The 22036-nt window shown below is 37.8% G+C and overlaps 2 protein-coding genes across 5 annotated transcripts in view; one reads left to right on the forward strand and one right to left on the reverse strand.

Annotated features, from left to right (window-relative positions):
• Nucleotides 1–21533, reverse strand: part of Kaz (E3 ubiquitin-protein transferase Katazuke) — a 157322-nt gene extending 135789 nt beyond the window's left edge. Inside the window, exons 1-2 of one of the 4 annotated variants that reach the window (XM_090371159.1) lie at nucleotides 21312–21533; nucleotides 14307–14410 (exon numbers count right to left, since the gene is read on the reverse strand). The gene's annotated coding sequence lies outside the window, so the exon portion shown is untranslated. The other 3 variants (XM_090371160.1, XM_090371161.1, XM_090371162.1) reach the window with 3 other exon arrangements.
• A 103-nt stretch (nucleotides 21534–21636) lies between these two features.
• Nucleotides 21637–22036, forward strand: part of CtBP (C-terminal binding protein) — a 281826-nt gene continuing 281426 nt past the window's right edge. The window contains exon 1 of the mRNA XM_090371158.1: nucleotides 21637–21937. The gene's annotated coding sequence lies outside the window, so the exon portion shown is untranslated. The remainder of the gene's footprint in view (nucleotides 21938–22036) is intronic.

A 22036-nucleotide genomic window follows, 5' to 3' on the forward strand; every position in this document is an offset into this window, starting at 1 on the left:
TGGTCATTCCCTGACCTTTCCACATCCTCTGTATTTGGTAGTCATGGGCTCGAACCCCGGTCTAATCAAGAAGCATGTGCTATGCACTGCTGCTCCTGCCCACCTGGCTACAGAGGCACCTGCATGCATTGTGGCTCAGCTATTTTCATTATCACCATTCTAGTTCGAGGCATCAGGCAGTTTGGTCGTGCGTAATGTTTACTTCAAAGTAATTCAGACTTTAGCTGTGTCCACCAGTCATATTTGTTTTGTCCTGTGCATTATTTTGTGCCTTGTTTGTGCATAAACAAGGCACAAAATGGTGCCCGTCCTGTCATTTTTTTCTGGATCCGCCACTGACTGCATGAGTACAACTTTAAAATCTTGGGGCCATTCCCAGCTCTAGCACCATTGGACTTTCGCCTATTTCCTAATTTGAAGAAATACCTGGCTGGCATTCATTTTCCCACCAGCTGTGACTTCAAATGTTGCAATGGATGCATTCTTGGAAGCCCAAGAGAAAACTTGCTTCACAGCTGGAATCAACACATTGCAGCATTGGCGGCAAAAGTGCATTGACTCCAAAGGGGACTACACTAAGAAGAAACATGTTACGAAACTCCTCAAATAAACCCTTCATGAACTTTTCAAATGTTACTTGTAGCAACCATCTGCCTCCTGTATTGCATTCATCAATCTACCTCAGGATCTTAACCATAATCCAAATACACTCTGCCTTGCATAGCAACCTCCTGCATGGAACCATGCCAAATGTTTTGCTAAAGTCTACCTATAATATATTAACTCTACTGACTTGGTTGTCATGCCGGAGTATAAACAGAAAATTTATTTATTTATATCAAATTGTTTCTTGCATACAGCTCTCATAGGACTGTGTAATAGTAGCTAATCAGATTGGTTAAACAAGATGTTCCATATTTTCAATACAGCTTTGTAAAGGAAACTTTTAGTACATACAAGGTTCGTTTAAAAAAGTCCAGTGAAAGATCCTGCATGTTTTGAGTGAATATCATTAGAAAAGATTGCGAATGGGCTTATAATACCATCTTTTGAGCATGTGAAGAAGTTTTATCTTGTTCTTGTGCACCACTCTAAAATAAAGCTGCTTTGAATAAATGCTTGTTTTTTTCTCATTGTCACATATACTGAAATGTGTATGAGAGAGGTGGGGAGAGACAGTTGAATGAAATAAACATTACAGAAAAAATTCCCTTTTTTCTCTTAAATAGACAGTTAACTAGTGGGATTAAGCTTCAGAAAGGCCAGACAGTCACAAAATATCAAAGACAAATGCCAAAGCAAATTTAGCAAGGAGTTTGGTTCCACCAAAACAACGAGCCTGCTCATTGTCCTGGTGTTTTGAGAGAGACCTAAAATAGGTCTCTCTTAAAATTTAATAAGGGAACATTAATTTTGTTTTAAACTTGGAATGTCAACCATGGAAATTCTAATTAAAGTTTACAAAAGATGTTGCTACAACCCAAAAAACAGTTTTAAAATTATTCAAAAGTTTTTTTAGGGAAATTTTTCACAATAAGATAAAGAAAGAAGCAGTTACCTGTCAGCACCCATAAACAACCAAAACATCAATTAAATACATACCATAATTCAATCAGAATGACAACCAAGCAAGCAAGAAATTACCCAGGAACTGTCTCTTTCATTTGGTTTGGCTCAGGCCATTTTGACTGAAGATTTGAGCATGAGGTGAGTGAGCATCAAGCTTATTCCAAGCATTCTCACTCAAGATCAAAGACAGCACTGAGTGTTCATTTCATCCACAATGTTCAAGCAAGCTGCACTGGATCCTGTATTTTTTTACAAAAAATTGCAACAGGTGATGAATGCTGGATATGATCCAGAAAAACCTTGGCAGGCAAAATTGCACAAGGTAATTTTGATTGTCAAAATTGCATGAGGTCATACTAATTGCATTTTTGATGAAGGGATAATCATAGTGGAATCATTCCATAAGGTGTCTGTTAATGCAGCCTATTACCAAGAAGTTTTAAAACAATTGAGATGAAATATGATCATAAATTACCTGAAAAATGGATGAATTCTCTATCACAACAATGTGCCTTTCCACAAGTAACGTGCTGCATGACAATTTTTGATCAACAAAAATATTTCCATGATGCTGCACCACCTTATGTGTTATCCTGCACCATGTGACTTTTGTCTATTCTCAAAATTAAAATAGAACATGCAGAGGCATTCTTAGGGTATGTGATGCAAGGGGGAATAGCAATTTGACACCCCCTTTAAAATTTTCTTCATATAGGTATGAAAGTTTCATGTTTTTAGGCACCCTTTAACGTTGGTGCCTGGGTGAAGTGCACCCCTTGCACCCTCAGGATTGCCCGCCCCTGAGGATTGTTTGTTTGTTTTGGTTTTTAGGAGCATTAGCAACTAAGGCCATATTGCTCCAGGAATATGCGGTAACCATTCCCTGACCTTCCCGCATCCTCCGTATTTGGTGGTGACAGGCTCGAACCCCAGTCTAATCAAGAAGCGTGTACTACGCACTGCTGCTCCTTCCCACCTGGCTACGGAGGCAACCGTCCCCCCTGAGGACATGAAACGAAAATGATGTCATACAAGTGAAGAAATCTAATGAAACATTATTTTTAATATTTATCAATGATATTGATATTGATGAAAGTATATCAGACTTAATGTCTGTTTGCAGACGATCAAAAGGTTGGCAAGGTGGTTAATGACAGTCATCAGGTTGAGCTACTGCAACAAGATATTGGAAAATTGGGTTTATGAGCTGAGCAATGCAAATTGAAGTTTAACATTGACAAATGCAAGGTACTGCATATGGGTAGCAGTAACCCCAGAGTAACTTATCAACTGTGGGTGCTATACTCAGGGTAGTGGAGAATGAAAGAGATCTGGCAGTAATTATGCAGTCAGTCATGTTGCCAGGACAGTTCACAGGCTTTTGTCAATGGTACACAGAAACTTTTCTAGCAGGGATAAGGAGGTGATTATCTCTTTGTATAAGGGCATGGTTAGGCTGCATCTTGAGTACTGTATACAGGTCTGGAGGCCTCACTTTAGGAAGAATGTAGATCAGCTGGAATGTAGAGAAGGGTAAGCAGACTGATGAAGGCAACAAAAGGACATTTTTACCTAGAAGGAATTCAGTTCTGCTAATTGCAGCATCTCGAAAATAGGCACTTTCAAGGAGATCTGATTAAGGTGTTTAAAGCCTTGAATGGATTGAGTAAGCTGAATGTTAATGGCATTCTTCCACTTGCTGAGACTGCACACATGAGGAGACATAAATTCAATGAGGAAGGATGCTTGCAGGATAGATGTGTGAAAGTTTGCCTTCAGCCAGCAGATGGTTGATTGTTGGACCAGGCTTCCATCTGTTGTTGTGGAAGTGGACGGGTTGAATAAATTCAAGGAAGAACTAGACAAATTCTTGGAGGGTATGGTTGGGTGAACTATGTAGGTTTTTTTTTTTTTTTTTGGTGATGCTATATAAGCGTGCTTTCTAGGATCATATCCCTTACTAGTACATAGTGGGCCACCTAAAAACAATCACAAAAGACTTCAAAAAATGTGTTGGTTTATGGCAGGTATGATAAAACAAATGTAGTGTCAGTAGGAAATTATATTGAAGAATATTAACAATGAAACATTTATTACTGAACAAAATTAATTTTTTCCAACATTCACTGAACTCTTTTTTTTAAACCTTGTATATTACCATACGTGTAAAGAATAGAGCATCACCCAAAACAGAACATATTTCACATAGAATTAGCAATCATTTACAATTTCTGCAAATATAATAATGGATGGTCAATATTCTGACATTTTTCTTAATTTTTTTAACATATCTCTATTCAACAGATGATTTTTAAGACACCTTTTTAGAATGCTACATAAAAATAAGTATTAAATTAATTATAAAAAAAATAATTTACAAAAAAAACAAACGATCCTGAAATGTAATGCAAAATATATAAACAATATTGTCTGTATCGTATATTAATTTTAATTAATAAATAAACAATTAATTAATAAACACCTCTGTTTATTAATTAATTTTGACTTTTTATTTTTAGAAAGGTGCGATTTTAATCTTTATTCTTGATTACATTTATATTTATCCTGCACTATCCTCATTGCATACTGCACCTGAATTTATTAATTCTCCAATGACGTCTTCTCCACATACCACAGGGAACTACATTTTTTTTATACTTAAACTCACTAGTTCTCAAAAAACAAGGATTCCCTTTAGCTTAAAAAATTTTCCATGTGCCCCAAACTCAATGAAACTGTATCTCTACTATAAATCTTAGAGTTTTTAAATATTTATGTGGATAGTATTCAAGCTCTGTCCCCAACAGGATAGTAAAATAAAAAAGAAAAACTGACCCCTCCCCTTTTAATCTCTTTGATGTTTCTTCATTTAACTACTTGTTTTTTGTTGTATTTGATGTTTGCAGGCTTATTCAAACTGCTGACATATCTTTATTCACATTATCATTAGTAGAGACATATGATGCAAGAAAGCAAGCTTATAAAGCAAAAAAAAAAAAAAATTCCTGTTTCACCAATCCAGTCACTCCAAATGTTTGTCTAGTTTAAAATTTAAATGTATTTCACCTATCAACTTCCATAACAATAGATGGAAGTCTGTTCCAGCAATCAACTACCTGCTGGATAAAGGCAAACTTCTGCACATCTATTTTACAACTGTCTTTCCTCAAATTGAATCCATGCCCTTTCAGGTTCTTAGTCTGAGCAAGTGGAAGTATCCCATCAGCACTGAGCCTGCTCAACCCATTCAAGGCTTTGTACAACTCAATCAGATCACCTCGCAAGTGCTTAGTAGCACTTGCGAGGTGATCTGATGCAGAGTAGCCAGATGCAGAATTTAAGCCATTCTCGGTAAGAGAACTTGCAGAATTTAAGCCATTCTCGGTAAGAGAACTTGCAGAATTTAAGCCATTCTCGGTAAGAGAACCCCCTTGATTTCTCTCACCAATCTTGTTGCCTTTCTCTGTACTCATTCTAGCAACTCTAGATCCTTCCTAAAATCACCTTATCTCTGCTAGCAAAATTCCTATATATCACTGATGAAACTCCATGACCTGCTCTGGCAGCCCATCTGCACTGCTCAGAGAACTTCATACCCAACTGCAAAATTAGTTCCAGGTATATTCATTCTCCACTTCCCTGAGCATACTACAACACAGCTGGTACGTTTCTCTTGGGTTACTGCTATGCATTTGCATTTGTCTATATTAAACTTCAGTTGCCATTGCTCACCCAATCTTCCTAATTTTCTAGACCTGTTGCAGTAGTATACTGTCTTTACTATCATTAACAACCCTGCCAACCTTTGTATCACATGCACACTTGGACATTAAGCCTGATATATACCTTCGTCAATATCATTAATAAATACACAAAACAACAATGGGCCCAGCACCGAACCCAGGAGGTACTCCACTAATAACATTAGTAAACGTAGAGCAGTGTCCATTTATTACCACTCTCTGCAGTTTCTCACTCAACAACCATCCTTTTATCCACTGCAGCAACTTGCCCTTAATGCCATACCACTCCCATCTATACAGGTCTTCCATGAGCAACAGTATCAAAAGCTTTCCTTAAATCCAAGTATATGATATTAAAATTATTTTTTGCATCTAGTTCCTTTGTGACCACATTGTAGTATCAAATAAAATTCTCAAAAAAGGCTTCCCCTTAACAAACCCATGCTGTGTCTGAACAATTACTGCAGCCGTGTCTAGATGATCCTGCATCACTTCTTTAACCAGTGACTCCATTATTTTCCCCGGAACAGAAGTTAAACTAACAGGTCTGTAGTTACTTGTGCTACCTTTTGAATCGCCTTTGTGAATACATTTGCAAACCTCTAGTCCATGGGGACCCCCCATGAATCCAAGGATGCTCTCATCATTATGACTAAGGGTTTGCTTACTTCCCTTGCTGCCTCCTTCAATTATAACTGGATAGATTCCATCTGCCTTTTTTATGTTTAACTTCAACAATTTCTCCTCCACTTTGCTCTCTGTTATTACAAAATCATTTAGCGCCCTGTTAGATTTTAGTAAACTTCTGTCCTCATCTTCCTTACAGAATTCCCCATGTGTGAATGCAGATGCAAAATACTCATTCAGTTTGTCAGGTTTCTGAGCAGGATCATCACCAGTCGACCAACTAACATCAAGTGGACCAATCTGATTCATTCCCTTCCTTCTAGGGTTTACATAAATAAAGAAGTCCGTGCTGCTTTTCTCTGTGTCCTTTGCCAAGGATTTCTCGTAATCAGCCTTTGCTTGTCTAATCTCCTTTGTGACTTGATTACAAACTAGCTTATATCTGTCATAGGCTTCTGTGTCGCCTGATATTTTATATACATCCCACACATTTTTCTTCTCTGCAGTGAGCTTCATTAATTCATCTGACATCCATTTAGTTCTAAATCTTGAACAGTATTTCTTAGTTGGTATGAAAAGCCTAGTAGCTTCCAAGATTAATTCCTTGAAGGCTTTCCATTTAGAATTTGCTGTTTTTAACATCATCAGTTGATCCCACTATATAGAATTTAACAACTGTCTGAGACCACTGTAGTGACCTTTACAAAAACCTTTCCCTTTACCCTTGATGGTAGTTATATCTTTAAGTAAATCGTACATCAGTAAACTGTGACCACTGTCACCCAGTTTTTCCTTTAGCTGCAAATTCCTAATACATGAATCATCACTGGTAATAATCAGATCAAGAGTATTACTCCCTCCGGTTGCCTCTCGAACATACTGATGTAGAAAACAATCCTCCAATAAATCCACGAAAGTCTTGCTAGCATGCAAGTGACCAATCCACAAGTTCCAGTCAATATCTGGAAAGTTAAAATCCTCCATTACAAGACATTCTGATTTACTGGTTCGCTCTATTTCTCTGCACAACTGTTTGTTATACTCATATTAGGCCTATTACACAAACACTTCTATCTCATTTACCCTTTCCCAGTGTTTATGTCACACCAAACTGACTCAATATTGTACTGTACACTGATGTCAACTGGATGCACTTCCTTAGATTTTATGTGTTTCTTAACTGACAGCACAATCCCTCCTCCTTTCCTATTCTTTCTGTATACGTTGTACTCCCCAAATTCCAATTCTGCACTGCTTATATTTCTCTGACACCATGTTCAGATATATCCCAACAATATTTGCCTTTGATGCCTTGAGCAGCACTTCAAATTCATCAATTTATTTACTATACTTTAGCATTTACCATTAGCATTAGTAGAGGCATATGATGCAAGAAAGCAAGCTTATGCAGCATCAGCCAAAAAAAAAAAAAAAAAAAAAAACCGCTCCCGTTTCACCCCTACGTTCATTCTATATACTTGTCCAGCTCAGCCTTAAATTTAATTAGGTTGTCAACTTCCACAACAAAGGATGGAAGTCTGTTCCACCAACCAACTTCTCGCTGGCTAAAGGCAAACTTCTGCCTATCTATCCTACATCAGTCTTTCCTCAATTTGAAGTTATGCCCTCTCAGTGATTATTCTGAGCAAGAGGAAGAATGCCATCAGCATTGAGCATGCTCAAACCATTCACGGCTTTATACACCTCAATCAGATCAACTCGCAGGTGCCTAGTCTCCAGACACTGTAATTTGCAAAATTTAAGCCACTCTTCGTAAAGCAACCCTTTATTCCATTCACTAATCTTGTTGCTCTTCTCTGTACTCGTTCCAGCAGCTCTACATCCTTCTTAAAATGAGGCCTCCAGACCTGTATACAGTACTCAAGGTGTGGCCTGACCTGACCACTGTCTTATACAAGGGGATAATCACCTCCTTATCCCTTCTAGAAAAATTCCTGTATATCATTGACAAGACACTATGAGCTACTCTTGCAGACCACCAGCACGGTTCAGAAAACTTCATATCTGCCTGCACAATTACCCCCAGGTCCTTTTCATTCTCTACCACAGTCAGTGTAGTACCACAGAGTTGATACGTCACTCTGGGGTTACTGCTTCCCATATGTAGTATTTTACATTTGTCAATGTTAAACTTCATTTGCCACCTCCCAGTCCATCTGTTCAACTTTTCTAGATCCTCTTACAGCAGCATACTGTGATGGGCATTAAGCTTGATATACCATCATCAATATCATTTATAAATACAGAAAACAACACCGGACCCAACACTGAACCCTGAGGGACTCCATTAATAACATTAGTCCACAAAGAGGAGTGCCCATTGATTACCACTCTGTCTTCTCCCACTCAACCATCCCTTTATATATAGCAAAAATTTGCCACACTGCTCCAATTTGTTCAGCAGTCTTCCATGTGCAACAGTATCAAAAGCCTCTCTAAGATCCAAATATATGATACCAAAGTTAATCCCTGCACCCAGTTCTTTTGTGACCACATCACAGCATCCAATCAAATTGGTCAAGCAAGACTTTTCCTTAACAAAACCATGCTGTGTCCATGCTATAACTGAAGTCTTGTCTAGATGATCCTGCAGTGCTTCTTTAACCAGTGCCTCAATTAATTTTCCTGGAACAGAAGTTAAATTAACAGGTCTATAATTACTTGTGCCACCCTTTGATCCTCCTTTGTGAATTGGGGTCACATTTGCATATCTCTAGTTCATGGGTACCTCCCCTGAGTCCAAAGAAGCTCTCATAATTATGGCTAAGGGTCTCCTTACTTCCTTTGTTGCCTCCTTTAATATAACTGGATAGATCCCATCCACCTCGGGCGCCTTTTTTACGTTTATCTTCAAGAATTCCTCCTCCACTTTGCTCTCAGTTATTACAAAATTATCTAGCTCACTGCCAGAGTTCAACTCACCTCTGGCATTCCCCTCCTTAATAACTCCTCATGGGTGAATGTAGATGCAAAATACTCATTTGGTCTGTTAGCCACCTGAGCAGGATCATCAACAGTTGAACCATCAATATCCAGTGGACCAGTCTGATTCAACACTTTCCTTTTAAAGTTTGCATAAGTAAAGAACAGTTTGTTGTTTTTCTTTGCATCCTTTGCCGAGGATTTCTTGTAATCTGCCTTTGCCTGCCTAATCTCCTTTGTAACTTGGTTACAGACCAGCTTATATCTTTCATAGGCTTCCATGTCACCTATTAATTTATATGTATCCCATGCATTTTTCTTCTCTTCTATATGTCTCATTAGTTCATCTGACATCCATTTAGGCCTAAACCTCGAACAATATTTCTTAGTTGGCATGTTGTTTGTTTGTTTGGATTTTAGGAGCATTAGCAACTAAGGCCATATCGCTCCGGGGATATGCGGTGGTCATTCCCTGGCCTTTCCGCATCCTCCGTATTTGGTGGTCACGGGCTTGAACCCTGGTCTAATCAATAAGCGTGTGCTACGCACTGCTGCTCCTGCCCACCTGGCTAGAGAGGTGGCCAGTTGGTATGTAAAGCCTTGTAGCTTCCAAGATAAATTCATTGAATGCTTCCAATTTTGAATTTTCTGTTGGTAACATCATCAGTTGGTCCCACCTCATAGAATTTAAATACTGTCTCAGACCACCGTAGTATCCTTTATGAAAGCAAAAACCCTTCCCTTTACGCCTGATGGTAGTTACCTCTTTGAGTAAATCCTACTTCAGCACACTGTGATCACTGCCACCTAGTGGTTCTTTTATCTGCAGATTCTTAATGCATGAAGAATCACTACTTATAATCAGATCAAGAGTATTACTCCCTCTAGTTGCCTTCCAAACATGCTGATGTAGAAAACAATCATCCAATAAATCCAAAAAATCCTTGCTAGTGTGTGAGTGACCAACTCACAAATTCCAGTCAATATGGTATTCCAGTCAACGCTAGGTGGTAGATGACTCTCATCAACCGGTGAAATACCACCACTTTGCTTATTGGAGGCTTGAAGTGGTGGAACCCATGTTTAGTCGCTAGAGCTAAGTTCCGGCCAACCCTTCCCTATCTCTTCCATCATGCAGTATGACTGATGACTTTTCAGGTTATGATGAACGTCATGGCGAGATGCAATATTCCTTACATTTCGAGGGTACAGCTCTAAAACGGTGTTCGCAGGCCGGCCGCTAGTTAGTACATCGGACTGAACCTATTGGTAACTCTCTAGGAAGCTTCCGGATCAGCTAGTGTATAATCTTGCTACCTCTACTCTGCCAGATAATGACTGGAGGGAGTCCGAGTAGTGTGTATGCAGGGAGCATTGTCGAGGCCACGTTATGTCAAGGATCTGGGTATATTCTTACCACATGTACGCCATATCCAAAAATTTCATTACTTCATACAGAATGTCCCACCTACTTTTTCTTACTATTGAATACAACATGAATTGTCAAACTAATAGAGCAAGCTTATCTGCGAAAAGATCTAAACCTCCCAAGGACTTGCTATTTCATTTCACAAATATACGTGATCTCAATTCTAATCTCAATGATGTCCATTTCCACTTGCAGTCTGCCAAACCCCATGTACTTTTTCTGACAGAATCTCAGTTATCGGTTGATTCATCTACTGCTCATCTCAGATGCCCAAATTATTCTCTGTATGATTCTTTTCGCCTCAAAGGTGGTACTTGTGCATATGTCCATTCTGATATTCCCTGTCAGAGACTTGGCAATTTGGAATCTCCTCTCTTTGATCTTCTCTGGCTTAAAATCTCTCTACCTCATTGTGTCAAATTCATCTGTTGTCTCTACCGTTCTCCCAACTCTACCAATCACTTGGAGCTCTTTGACTTCCTCTCTTTGCAACTTGACTTTCTCCAGTTCAAGCTTTCCTAACAGTGGAGTAATTTTCCTTAGTGATTTTAATGTTCACAACTCCAGCTGGCTTCCGTTTTCTAGTCACACTGACCCAGCAGGTCAAGATGCTGAGGCTTTTGTAATTACAAAAGCTCCTTTAGGCACTTCAGATCACAACTTGGTGATTGTCTCTTCTCCAATGGAACCTTTATCTCATGGCTATTCCCAACCACGTGTTGTTTGGCATTACAAGAATGCAAAATGGGATGACCTGCGAGACTTCTTTTCTTCTTTTCCTTGATCGGATTACTGTTTCAAAACTTCTGATGTCAACGTTTGCTCAGATCGTGTCAGTGAAATTATTCTTGCAGGAATGGAATCCCTTATCCCACACTCCACTTTAAAATCTCGTCCTTTATCTAAACCTTGGTTTTCCAATAAATATGCTAAGGCTGTCCAAGAGAAGAATGTTGCATATCGTAATTGGCTTGTTTCTAATTCTTCAGTTTCATTTTCTGCTTACATCAAAGCTCGCAACAGTTGTAAAGCAGTTATTAATCAGTCCAAACTAGAGTTTGAACAGGCTAAGAGTAGAAAACTTGATTCTTGCCCTAATGGTAGCCGAGCATTCTGGTCTCTTGCCAAAGCTATTGGCCGCAACTTTTGCTCATCTTTGCTCCCACCTCTGTCCAAACCAGATGGTTCTGTTGCCACTTCAGCCAAGGATAAAGCTGACCTGCTAGCATCCCATTTTTCTTCCAGCTCATGTATTAATGATCTTGGTAAAACACCTCCCACCATTCCCAATACGCTCCATTCAATGCCTCCTGTGGTCTTCCGTCAAAAGGATATCAGAAGGATTTTGATGAATCTTGATGCTAAGAAAGCTCCAGGTCCTGATGGTATTTCTCCACTTGTTCTCAAAACCTGTGCTCCTGAACTTACTCCTATTCTTTGCCGCCTTTTTTCACTTTCTTATTCCAAAGGTGTTTTTCCTTCTGCTTGGAAATTTGCTCATATCCAGCCAGTTCCTAAAAAGGGTGACAAATCCCTCCCATCCAATTATCGTCCCATTGCAATTACTTCTACTCTTTCTAAAGTATTGGAGAAATCAATTAACCGCCAACTCTTAAACTACCCAGAAACCTTTGTCTGATCAACGATCGCCAGTATGGATTCCGTCACTGTCGATCCACTGGAGATATTCTGGCTTATGTTACCCATTTATGGACTAATTCAATGGAAAGGTTCGGTGAAACACAAGTAGTTGCTCTTGACATCTCAAAGGCTTTTGATCGTGTTTGGCGTAAAGGTCTTCTAAACAAGCTTCCATCTTATGGTTTGCCAACTGTTTTTAGTAATTCGTTATCCAGTTTTCTCTCTGATCGCTCCCTGAGGGTGATGGTAGATGGCTCTCTGTCTTCTAACTTCTCCACTAATGCCGGTGTCGCCCAAGGTTCAGTTCTTTCCCCCACTCTTTTCCTCTTATATATCAATGACCTTCTTCCATTGACTGGAAATCCTATCCATAGTTTTGCCGATGATAGCACATTGCATTCAACTTTCCATTTTGAGAAACCTTGTCCTGCTCAATCAGCTTCAACTTCTCGAAAATCTGCTACCAATTCCTTAAATGCCGATCTTCAGGTAATTCTCCAGTGGGGCAAAGACAACTTAGTTGATTTCAACCCTTCTAAAACTCAGTCTTGTCTTATATCTCGCAAAAAGGATTCTTCTGCTCCTATGCTTATCTTTAGTGACACTCCGATTTCTAGGCAAAATGATATATCTCTTTTGGGGATTACCCTGACTTCTAATCTCTCTTGGCACAAGCACATTATAAATATTGCTTCCTCTGCATCTAAAAAACTTGGTTTTCTCTTTCGCTCCCGGCGTTACTTTTCTTCCAAACAGCTGCTCACTCTGTATAAATCGCAAATCCGCCCTGCCATGGAATATTGTTCCCACATCTGGGGTGGTGCCCCCAAAACCTCTCTCAGGCTTCTTGATTCCATTCAGAAGAGGGCAGTTAGGTTAATTAATGATTCATCTCTAACAGAGTCTATCCACTCGCTTTCTCATAGATGCACTGTTTCTGCTGCATGACTCTTCTACAGATACTTTCATGGGCACTGTTCTTCTGAATTGGCTTCTATAATTCCTGCTCTCTCTTTCAAAACAGTCCGAACACGTGCCGCCACTAGCCAACATCCATTTACTGTCCAACTTCAAACCCACAGAACCAACTTTTCATCTTCCTCATTTATTCATTCAATTGCCATTTTCTGGAACAACCTTCCTTCATACGTATTTCCTGAAAATTACAATCTACAGAAGTTCAAGTCCAATGTCAACAAATATCTTCTTTCGTCTTCTTAACCTCAAACCCAAGCACGGTACTAAGTACTATAGGTTCTAATACCTCTCGTGTTTGGGGTTCACATAAAAAAAAAAAAATCTGGGAAATTAAAATCCCCCATTATAAGACTCTCTGATTTACTGGCCCAATCTATTTCCCTGTACAGTTTCTTATTATATTCATCAGAGTCATTAGGCCTATAGCACACTCCTCCTCTCAATTTTAATCTCCCAATGCTTATGTCACCAAACTGACTCGACACTGCACTGTCCAGCGATGTCGACCGGCTTCACTTCCTTGGATTTTATGTGTTTCTTAACTAATAGCATAACCCCTCCTCCCTTCCTGTACACATTGTACTCCCCAAATTCCAGTTCTGCATTCCTTATATCTCTGTGACACCACGTCTCTGATATCTCAACAATATCTGACTTCGATGTTTTGAGCAATATCTCAAATTCATTAAATTTATTTACTTCTAGCATTGGTGTACATGCACCTGTTCGTACTCACCCTAACACAACCCATGTATTTACCTCTTCCATAATGATTCCCAACAGCTCTTGAAGTCCCTAGCAACTTGCGCTCTAGGCTGCTGCTCATTACAATAGAAGTAGTGCAAGAATCGCTTTCGCCTCTGCCTGCGGCTACTGTTAATCTTTTAGTCTATGAATCACCCCAAGATAGCAGTTTTCTGACCAACCTAACACTGCTTTGAGAGCATCAACAAATATTCTTGCACCCTTTCTATTTAAGTGTATCCCTGTAGAAGCAGTCTCTCCTGTTAGCAAGCACAGACTACACTGAAAAAAATTCTACTCCCATGAGCCTTGCACAATCTCTCCAGGGCCGAATTGATTGACAAGGCTCTCATCATATACTCCCTCCTATCGTGTCTAGGCAGAATTACAGACACTTTCAAATTCAACCCTAGCTCACGATTTTTTTTCAACATTGATCTGCTTGTTAATTAAATCTGCAGATCTCTTACTCTTAAGGTCATTGGTGCCAATGTGTACAACAATATCACCTTTCGTGCACTTAAAAGATATCTGCTCTACAACGTCATCAACATTTGTCCCTGACAGACATATCCTGAAATATATATATACACAGTGTGTGTATACACAAAACAACAGAGAAAATTACTTACATAGTTACATCAATAGTGTGATTTAGTTGAACACATAAATCAAGGTTGGAGGCTCCACTGGTGTCTACCAATATTGCAAATTTCCGTTCTTGAATAACAGGGTTCTGAAAAATTATAAAAATACTGAAGAGAAAACTTGTTTGAATATATACACTAGTCAAGTGAAGAAGGTAGAATAAACCGAAGAAAAATTATATATACTGTATGCTTATCAACTGATATGGCTTAATATCAAAAGGAAGTTGATATGACTTAATGGATTATATTAAGTAGACATATGGACCTATTAATTATGAATCAAATTAACTGGTAGTGTACATCTATCAGTTTACATAAAACAGAGATTTTAAGGTATTTGATTATGATATGTGGACCACCAGAAAAGTAATAATCAATAGCAAAAACTGTGGCTAATTTAATTATAATTATATTGCAATTACCTTAACACATTCTCATTTAATATCTTAATTGAGAAAATAGGACTGCTTATAAACATAGACATTTATATGATATTATTAAAGCATAGACGGTTACTGAACCTACAGAACTAATACTAAGAATTGGCTGAGGACTAACAAGTTGCAAAAGATTTGAACGCTGAGTGAAAGTAAGGCTCAGAACTGTACGATATACATCCTATTATACTAAAAAAAGGCTGCACGTGAATACATCATCCTGCTAAAGATGTTAATGAGATCATCTGAGACTTCCCCCCCCCCGGACTAGAGAAGTGCTAATGTCTCCCCAATCTGCAAAGGAGGTGTGAAAGATGTGACAGGCAATTATAAACTGATGAGTTTGACTTTGGTGGCAGCGGGAAACATCACTGGGACACTGTTACGGATAGGATACAGGACCATCTCAGTAAGAATACCCTTAACACATCACAGCATAAGCTCATGAAGTGGAAGAAGTCGCCTGACCTAGTTAATTAATATAATCCCAATTGTATAAGGCAATGGTCAGGCCACATCTTGAGTACTACATACATGTCTAGAGGCTTCACTTTAGGGATAATGTAGAGCTGCTGGAATGAGTACAGAGAAGGACAACATTATTGATGAGGGGGAAATAAAGGGGTGTGCTTAGCCATAAACGCTTCAGTTCGGCAAATTGCATCTGGAGACTAGGCATCTGTGAAGTGATCTGACTACTCAATGCTAATGAGATTCTTCCTCTTGCTTGGTCTACACACGAGGGGGCATAAATTCAAACTGAGAAAGGATGGTTGCAGAACAGGTGTAAAAGTTTGCCTTTAGCTGTTGTTGTTGTTATTATTTGGTTTTTAAGATCATTAGCAACTAAGCCCATATTGCTCCGGGGATATGCGGTGGTCATTTCCTGACCTTTCTGCCAACCTCTGTATTTGGTGGTCAAGGGCTCAAACGCCGGTCTAATCAAGAAGCGTTTGTTACGCACTGCTGCTCCTGCCCACATAGGCACCTTGCCTTTAACCAGCGAGTGGTTGATTGCTGGAATAAACTTCCATCTGTTGTTGTGGAAGTTGATGGCTTAAATAAATTAAAGGAAGAACCAGAGAAACTATTGGGAGGAATGGATAGGTGAAATGGGATGTTTTTTGGTGATGCTGTATAAGCTTGCTTTCTTGCATCATATGTCACTACTAATTCTAATAATACAGTCAAAAAACAGATGAAAGAAACAATTTTGACATTATTTATCTTGACACAGTTCCCTTGAGCATTAGTAATAAAAACTAAGGAAAAGCAGTTACCTACCATCCAATGCAAGTTAGCAACATAGAATTAAAAAGAAGAATTAGAAGCAGTTTCAAATACAAAGAGCAATTGCTGAAGTTTCTCTGAACTTCCAGATGAAATCTTGTTATGGAAGAGAGTGGACATTGTATGCAAGATATCCTGCAAATCAAGTGACAGAATCAGAGCTGCAAGGCTAGCAAGCATCTCAGGACATTGCCTCCTGCATAAACACTTCTCAGATTCCCTCCAGTCACTTGTAGGCAGAGTAAAGGGGCAAAATTATACACTATTTGATCTGGATGTCTCCTAGAGAGTGAATAATAGGTCTTTTCCAGTGGATTATTTATCATCCAGCCTGCAAAAACTATTTTATACTTGCACTCCTCGAAGTGTAAGGAATATTTAATCTCACCATGATAGCCATTGTAACCTGAATCGGCATAAATTCAAATTAAGGAAAGACAGTTATAGAATAGATGTGCGGAAATTTGCCTTTAGCCAGCGGGTGGTTAATTGCTGGTTTGATTTTGTAGTTGTTGGCGCATCGGCTTCTGTAGCCATATTGCACCTCCCAAGGTTTTTGCAGTACTTTGATCCAAGCCCGAGGCGGGAATCGAACCCGCGACCTTTGGGTTGCCGGGCAGGTACTTTACCCACTCGGCTAGCCCGCTCGGCGGTTAATTGCTGGAACAAACTTCCATCTGTTGTTGTGGAAGTTGATAGCTTAAATAAATTCAAGGAGGAACTGGACAAACCTTTAGAGGGAATGGTTGTGTAAAATTGTTTTTTTTTTGGCTGATGCTACATAAGCTTACATCATATGCCTCTATTACTACTACTACCTCAAAATAAATCATTCATATTGCACATCTGAAGAGAAAGGGAATTGCTGAAGCTTTGCTCTGGAGACTAAATATAGGTTTTCGCACTTCTACCACTGCCAGGTGACACAGAGCGGCAACATTCTTCTGTGTGATGCACTTCAACCCCTGATTACTTTAGCTAATCAGGTTTTAGACTTCTAGGTAGCAAATCCTAACTGTCATACAAAAAATGTGATTATCCTTCCATTAACAGGAAATCCTGGACTGATAGGATTTCATCAATAGCATTAGTATTAGCATTAGTAGAGGCATTTGATGCAAGAAAGCAAGCTTATGCAGCATCAGCCAAAAAAAAAAAATAAATAAATAAATAAATAAACAAATAAAAAATAACCACTTCCACTTCACCCCTCTGTCCGTTCGAAATACCTGTCCAGCTGAGCCTTAAACTTATTTAGGCTATCAACTTCCATGACAAGGGATGGAAGTCTGTTCCACCAACCAACCACCCACTGGCTAAAGGCAGATTTCCTCATGTCTATCCTACATCTGTCTTTCCTCAATTTGAATTTATGCCCTCTCAGGTGATTATTCTGAGCAAGAGGAAGAATCCCATCAGCATTGAGCATGCTCAAACCATTCAAGGCTTTATACACCTCTATCAGATCACCTCGCTGGTGCCTAGTCTCCAGACACTGTAATCTGCAAAACTTAAGCCTTTCTTCGTAAGAGCACCCCTTTGTTCCATTCACCAATCTTGTTGCCCTTCTCTCTACTCGTTCCAGCATCTCTACATCCTTCTTGAAATGAGGCCTCCAGGCCTGTATACATAGTGTGTATACACAGTATATAGTGTGAATCATCACAAATGCCAATCATCAGCAGAAGAATATCATTAATATACAATAGGAAAAGAGTGGGAGAAAGGAATGAGCCTTTGGGAATACTAGCATTTGTGGAAAATTTAGAAGACAGAGAACCAGAATACCAAACTGCAAAAAAAAAAACACAGCCATCAGTCTGTATTATGAGGAATTTGTTTATTAGACCTTTATGCCAAACACAATCAAAATTTTCAAAATGGCAAAAACAATTGCTGAAGTTTAACCAAAATTTTTTCATTCAATTTGTCCAATGATGGATAACATAAGGCAAAAATAAAAAGGGATTAACACAGAGAATCCATGCCAGCAATCATTGATCAGATGGAAATTTTCAAGATAGTGTAAGAGCTGGCAGTTAATAGGTTTCTCCAATAATTTGCAAAGGAACAAATAAGATTTTTTATTGTCCCTTTGCAAAGTAATAGAGAATGCATTATTTTGCAGAGGGAGAAAAACTGAAATGGATTTTTCACCTTTTTTGGGAACTGACTGAATACACCAGTGGAATAAGAAAGTGTAAAAAGGGTACACAGAAAATGAGCAAGTGCAGGTTTTGAAAGCGAGTGCAAAAATGCCATCAAGAACTGGAGCTTCATGGCATCAAGATTGTTCAGAATTATTCTAACATCTATGCGCTCAATGCTTCCCATGGTCTCCAACTTCTGTTGAAAGACCACATAAGACAATGAGGAGAGTGTCTTGGGTATGGTAGGTGGTGATTACCAAGATCACTGATAGAAGAAAACCAGGATGCTAGTAAACTGGCTTTACCTTTAGCTGAGGATGAAATAGAAGAATTAAGTTGTAACAGAGGTAGGAGGATGATCAACTAACAATTGGACAAAAAGCAAGTTTTCTGCTATTAGCTTTTTCAAAATTGATGACAGCCCACTACATTCTACCTTTCAGTTTGAGAAACCATGTCCTGCACAAAGCTTCAACTTCTTGAATATTGCTCACTTAAATGCCAATCTCCAGTTTATACTCCAAAACAGGTCTACTACTGCTATGCTCATCTTCAATGACACACTGATTTCTAGAAAAGGTAAGCTACGTATCTCTATTAGTAATTACTCTGACTTCCTCTCTTGGCATAAATACATCACAAATATTGCTTCCTCCGTATGAAAAAAACTGTTTCCCTTTTCACTCTGTACAAATGACCTGTCTCTTACAAAGTCTCTACAATCTGTCTCATAGAGATTCAGTTCCTGTTGCATGACTTTTTTACAGGTACTTCCATGGGCCCTATTCATCTCACTTGGCATTCATAATTCCACTACTCTCTTCTAAACTTGCAGAAACATATGTTTGAACTAGTCAAAATCCATTTAATGTACAGCTCCAAACTCACAGAATCAATTTTTCCTCATTTATCCCTTCTGCTTCTTTTCTGTGGAACAATCTTTTTTCATCTGTATTTCCTGAAAATTACAATCAACAGAAATTCAAATCCAATGTCCACAAGTATCTCCTATCTTCTTAGCCTTCAACCCATGCATGACTAGGCATTAGGTTCTAATACATTCCATATTTGGGGTTTTCATATATATATACATATATATGTATAAAACTAGGGGCAGCAGCCTGAAGTACCAAAATCTTAAGGGAATATTTCTACTGACTATTTATATATTGTGCATTAGTAAACAAATATTATTTGCAGTTGTTAATGATTTCATATATTGAAAATGTGGAGTTGAGAGGCTATTTACTTTTTAAGGTTTAGAAAAAAATCTTAAAATAACACTGAAACTTTTATTTTGGATAAAATAAAACAGTTTCAGTGTTTCTTTATGGGTAAAAATGTATTTTGTGAGAAACTCCAAAATATCTTTCCATTTTACATTTCTGCTGCATGCTGTGTTTGTAGTATAAAAATAATTTTAATGTCCAGGTCATGTTTGTGGCAGTTTAAAAAAAGTAGTTTGTTCTGATAGAGATTAAAACCTACACATTTGGAGTTTTTTTCATTTTAGAAAGTTAACTTCCAAAATAATTTCAAATATAAATAGGGTGGAAGGTGAAATGTGTTCTTACTTGAGCACCAAAATATTTCATGCCACTACCAGACAGAATTCCCACTGGTAAATATTAACTATGCAATTTATTTCTATTAATTCCCTTGTAAAAGTAATACTAGCTACTGCAAATGTTAGTTGTTTCTGTATTTTGAAGAGAACTGACCGCATAGCAAAGCTTCATCTTCTCTTTTAGAAATAGAGCAAATACCTGTATAATAAGTGAGTATAAAAAGGTGACTACTTGGAAGTGAACTCTTGGGTTTTAATAACATATGCTGTCAGGATTTGAAGATCTCCATGTTACAAGACTTTTATGATTCATCTCAATTATCTAACTCCAAAAAAAAAAAATATATATATATATATATCAAACGAGGCAAGTAGGGTAACTGGTATGATAGGAAGTTTTGTCAAGATGTCAATGCTGCCTGTAGGGACCTAGAAAAAAATAAAGCAGGCTTCTGCTTTTCACTTTGTAAAATCAAGTTATATTTGTTCATAAATTATCTGTAACTATTGTGAGCTTTACTGGTCATAGAAACCAAAGCTAAGGATTTTGATCATGCCAGTGATATAATTTTATTATCTTTAACAGCATAAGCATGTTGATGTCAAACCAAGCTTTAAGCAGTTCTCATTAATCATTATTCTTTTTCGGCCATATATAAATTTTAATGGATATGTGTGAAAAACAACCTAATCTGATATACAAAGCTCCTATATTATACAGATATAATTTTAGTTTTAATTATTACATATATATATCAAAATAGAAGAAACATCTAAAGACACCACAACTGTAAATTGAATAACTATCCAGATAATACCATCTTGATATGTTTTTAAAGCTGGTTCAGCTGACAAGCAAAGGCGTATCAAGTTATGACGCTCACATTACATTGAAATAAAAATTCGTTCCGTGCACGTTACCAAATTTAATCAATCGCCCTAAAATTTTAATCAAACATCCTGATATAATTAGTTATAGTCTTCTCCATATTTATCATTTGTAGATGTAAACATTTACATTTCTTTCAAAGTCCATTTTCCCTTTAAGTTATTTCTTATTCTTACAACTATTGTCCTTTAATATTAAAATGAAAAGAAAAATAAAGCTTTCAAGTAATCTATATTTCTTTTATCATTTAATAAACATAAAAAAAAAAAAAACCGAGACGCTGATTAAAACAGATAAATTACGTGCAATGAATATACATACTCGCTATTTTATATACTGAAATACATACTGGCTAATACTAGTAAAATTATTAATGATGCATTAATTTTAACAAATATTGTAAATATTCTTTCAAATGCTAAATATTTATCAAAACACAAACTAAAAAGCTGCAAATTTTCTTTCCTCGTATCACAGTATACTAATAATAACAACAACAATTTTTGTTTTAGAAAAACCTTCAAGTATAATGTAATTCCGCAGTAATTTAAGCTCTAGGCGTGACAGAATTCCTTTCAACAATGTGCGAAACAAATAATACAGGAAAATTCCTCACCAACATACCATATACAAGAAAAATACTTAGGTAATCACCGTTTAAAACATAAGTTTTAAATATTTAAAGATGAGGCCTGTCCGATCAAAAAGCATAAAGAATTTCAGTTGTGAGCATAACAGCGTGCTTGATCACATACTCAGCTATCAATAATACATGTGGAAAAAAAACACTTGCGTAATAGCGTTTGTCTTGACAATACAGTTGTTAACGATAAACCTAGTAATACAACTTCACTCTGTCTTGCCATAAACTTCTCGTGATACACGAGACTTTACGAGAAAATCTGTCCACCTCTCATGTTCAGAGATTCAGCTTCAAAGGCGGTTGGCTGGTGGCTACGTCATTTGTGTGAATATTTCACTTTACGCGGATTTTACTGAATTTTGTTTGATGCTAAACTACAAAAAAACTTAAGATTACCTCAAAATTTGCGACAAGAGTACTGGTTTTGCCAAGAAGTGATAACAGTATAAAGAAAAGACAGAAGACAGGTGAACTAGTCGGAATTAATTTGTTATATCATCTTTTCGCATCAGAAAGTGTAACATCGGTGAAGTGGAGGACAAGCCTTCGTTTCGTCGACTGTCTTTGTTTGATAACCTCGCTAAGTCGTTACCACAAGAAGAGGACAGTGCGAACTGCGGGTGGAGGAAATAAGAAGGTAAAAGCCTGTTCGCTATGACACTAAATACAATTGCATAGTATTGGATTTTTCCAGTATGTTGCTCATTTCGTTTTTTTTTTTTTTTTTTGCTTAAGC

Source organism: Mastigoproctus giganteus, chromosome 4 (assembly GCF_048544385.1).
Source record: "Mastigoproctus giganteus isolate SK-2022 chromosome 4, ASM4854438v1, whole genome shotgun sequence".
Lineage (NCBI taxonomy): Eukaryota > Metazoa > Arthropoda > Arachnida > Uropygi > Thelyphonidae > Mastigoproctus > Mastigoproctus giganteus.